This window comes from Lutra lutra, chromosome 3 (assembly GCF_902655055.1).
Source record: "Lutra lutra chromosome 3, mLutLut1.2, whole genome shotgun sequence".
Taxonomy (NCBI): Eukaryota; Metazoa; Chordata; class Mammalia; order Carnivora; family Mustelidae; genus Lutra; species Lutra lutra.
The window spans coordinates 48,560,829-48,564,903 of record NC_062280.1 but is presented as its reverse complement, the minus strand read 5'-3'; the positions used below and the strand labels follow the sequence as shown (position 1 = coordinate 48,564,903).

The 4,075-nt window shown below is 52.5% G+C and overlaps 1 pseudogene; it reads right to left on the bottom strand.

The window, feature by feature from the left end:
* Positions 1-203: 203 nt before the first annotated feature.
* Positions 204-1,038, bottom strand: LOC125095529 (histo-blood group ABO system transferase-like; annotated as a pseudogene).
* Between the last annotated feature and the right edge of the window lie 3,037 nt (positions 1,039-4,075).

The window sequence follows — 4,075 nt, the reverse complement described above, 5'->3', positions numbered from 1 at the left end:
ACAGCTGCAAATGACCCAGAAGTTATCAAAATGTAGCAACCACAAAAAGAGTACCTCGTGCCCCCAGGCAGGCCTCCTGTGTGCAGGTGTGGCTGGGGGCCCTGGACATCAGGGCTTTACAGTCTCCCTCAAGAGGACAGAAGAAGGAACCTGCTCTGATGGCTCCACTGGTAGCACACCCTGATGAAAACAAGGGCAGTCCCTCACATGTTCCTGGTGTCCTGGTGATTCTTGGGCACAGCCACAAATCTCAGCTTCTTCATGACAGGAAGTGGGGGGGTGGTGCTGGGTAGCCCAGCCCCTGCATGTTCCACAGGTCCTCCGGAGACAGCCCAGGAGCCGTGGGTCCCACAGGTCCTCTAGTAATAGCATCTTGGTGAGGTTGTGGTCCAGCACGTACCTGTTCAGATGGCTCTCATCACGCCACATGGCCTCCATCCCATTGGCCAGGTTGACCCCCATCACATGGTGACAGGCCAAGGTCAGTCAGTGAACCTTCATCACTAATACCCAAAAAAAGGCCCCTATGTAGTAAATGTTGCCCTGATCCCTGGGGATGAGGGCCTGGGACTGCAGCTGGCGCTTGTAGCTGAAGTCCTCACAGGCCACCAGGTGGAAACTGGGGTACAGGGTGCCAAAGAGGGGGGACTGGATCTCCACACCCATGTGGTCATGGAACTTTAGGTCTACCTCAACACACCAAGTCATCCACCTTGCAGAGAAGTGCTGCTTGCAGGAGCAGCTGACCATCGCCATGTGCTGCATGGACACATCCTGCCAGTGTTGGTCACTGAGGATCAAGGACCACCACTCTCTGGCCCTCCCAGAGGTACATGGGAGGGTACATGGGGCCCAGCAGGTGGCTGGTCTGTGAAGACATGGTAGGTGACCCTGCATCCCACCAGAAAGACCACCACCCTCTGGCCCTCCCAGAGGGTACATGGGGGCCAGCTGGTTGGTGAAGATGTAGTAGGTAACCCTGTTTCCCACCATGAAGAGCTTCTCTACCATCTGCAGGAACAGCTCCAGGAAGACCATGGGACAGGGGACAAGGTGTGAGGAGGGTCACTGCCAGAGGCTGGCAGCAGGACCCCAGAGCTGGGGGTTGTGAATGTGTGCACCTTCTTCAATAAGGCAGGCCCTAGGCTGCTTTAAGCAACAGCCACTCTCCCAGCCTGTCCTTAGCAAGTCTGCCTGTGGGGCCTCCCTACCTTCTACTCTCAGAGATAGGGGCCATCTGCACCCCATCTTACAAAGGGGAGCCTAAGGCTTAGAAGGTTGGAAACCCATGCAGCCCCATATAGGCTCCAGCATGCTTGAGCCAGGAACACTTTCCCTGTGCTGAGCTTCAGGGCAAACCCACAGGTCCTGTTCCCATCTGCCAGGAGTTGAGCACCTTGGGGCACAGCCCTTGTTTCTGTACCTGACAGACTAGTAGAACTAGTAGGGCCAGCTACCTGCCCCACTTTGCTTTGAGTGGGCTGTCGCTGACCCCACAGAGCTGTCTCCATCTCCCATAGGGTCTTCCCTTGAAGGCTACAGGGCATCCTGCTAACAAGGTCCTCAGTGAACCACTGGTATTCCTAGGAGGGGTCACCCTCAGACTCCCTCAGATCAGGTCCAGTCTGGGAGCAGTGAAGGGGAAAGAAGACCTCTGGAAGAAGAGGGGGCTTGCTTAGGCCCCAGCCTTGAATCCAAAGGGGTAAGCTTCTGGGTCCAGGTCTACATCTCCCCAGCCCTAAGAAGTTGGGGGTCTTGTCCAATCACCTCACGTGGCTGGTATCCCTCTGAGGTGACTACCTGCTCCCCACCATGGGGAAAGCAACTCCCCCATTGTCAGACAAGTGTGCTGAGCCCCTCTGAAACTGATTTTTTGTGCAGACACTTCCCATAGGCTACTTCCCTATGCCTGCCCCATCACTGGCAGGTTAGTAAATCGCTCCCACAGGGAAGGTGGGCACTACATTTAAGTAGGGAACAAGCACATACACAACCAGCAGGCATAAGTCAGGTCATCGGGGGCAAATCGAGGCCCAGCCAATGGGGAAACAAGCCCGACATGAAGAAGGGGAGAGAAGAGTGATCCTGGCAGAGGGTACAGTAAATATAAAGACTTGGCGTCAAGCTTGAGACACATGTGGGACAACCACATTCCTGGGTGGAGCACAGAGGGACAGGCCACAGAGGGAGAGGAAAGGCTGGAGAGGATGGGCAGGAGGGAGCAGACCACAGGGAGGCCCAAAGGTTATGCTCTGAAAATACCACTCTGGTTACTGGAGGAGAATGGGCTCTGTGCAGCAAAGGACAGGGAGACACTAACTCTAACCTCTAACTTAATCCTAGCCCTAACCTCCTCCTAACCACTAATACCAACCCCAATGAAATCATCACAAAATCAACAAAGTACATTCCTATACCTTTCTTAAAATTAGTGTAAGAAGACTGATCAGAAAAATTGCAAAACCAAGAGCTCTTAAATACATTGTACACCATAAGCGTCTCTTCACAAACATCTCAAACGTTGTTCAATAGAGTGAGACCAAGGAATGTTATCATCCACCACAATAAATTTTCAAGTAAAAACATGTGGTCATATTGATGCAGAAAAAGTTCTAACCAAAATCCAATGTCCATTGCTGATATAAACATTCATGAAAGCAGGAATAAGGGGTAATTTTTTTTAATCTATGGCAAACACCATGCTCAAGTCTGAAGATTGCCAGCTCTACTCTGAAATCAGGAAAAGGACAGGATGCTGGTTTTCACAGAAGGACAAACACTATACGATTCCACTTGTATGAGGTGTCCAAAGACACAAAATTGGATGTGGCTGCTGAGGCCGAGAGGAAGGGGAAAGGGGGAGCTAGTGTTTCATGCATACAGTCTCCCTCTGGGAGAATGAAAAAAGTTTGGAGAATGATGTACAGTCATGGGAATTGAGCTAAGGCTGGAGAACTGTGTACCTGAAATGTTTGAAATGGTCAATGTTATTATGTTTAGTCACCATGAAAAAAACGAAAGGCTGATGCCTGTCATGACGTGGTTGGACACTGAAAACAGCCCAAGTGACATAAACCATACGGAAATACAACTCAAACTGGAGCCCTCTGTGATCCTTAAATCCATAAGCATTGTGCAAACAAGGGAAAGTCTTGGGAGCAGTTCCAGAAAAAGAAAACTAGACCAGAATGGCGAAGACATCTCAGACAGTGTGGAAGGGGGTGACAGCTGAAGTGGGCCCGTGGTCTGGGTTCAAATGTGGAAGCCGTCATCATTTCCTCACTTGGGGTTACATGGTGGTTCTGCGGGACAGTGTCTCTGTTTGGGGTAAAACACACAGGAGTAGCCCATGTGAAGCGGCAAATGTGGTAAGGAAGCGACAGCTGGGGGGTCTGCGTGTGGAGATAAAGCACATTTCTGCTTCTGTGACAAGTTACTGCAGATCCGAAATCACCGCAGAGGCGATGGCTCTTCCAAACGGACACGTGGGCACCACGTCCAGAAGCAGAGACGAGGTCAGACTTTGGAATGGAGGCAGAGCCCTCCCGGATCCAGGTCACCTACCGTGGACAAGCCACTCGCCCTTGCAGGAGGTCACACATTAGCAGGAGACTCATGGGAGGATTAATCAGCCTCCAATCCGGAGCAGCAGAGGCAGAGGGATTCGGAATCCCAGTTTCCCACAGTGCCCCCCACAACCTGGTTAGAACTGTGAGGAAGCAGGACGGGAAGCCTCAGTAAAGCCGACTGGGGACACTGGAGGGGCGACGGGAAGGGCGTATCTGGTGCTCAGGGCGCTTTACAGACCCCACATTAGAGACTTACCCGCTCCAGGCCCCGCAGAGGAAGCTGGGGTTCGTCTCCTACAGGAAATCACCATCCCGGCAGCTCGACCAGTGAGAATCCTCCGTCACCCCAGCCCCTGCCTTTCTCCATGAACTTTCCTTCCAAGCAGCCCTCCCAGCTTCCCCCACCTTGTCCATGACCTGCTGAGCAGGGGACAGGCCTGTCCTCCAACAGCCATGTGACACTGATGACAGACACGAAGGGAGACGCATGGAGATGGGGAGACACT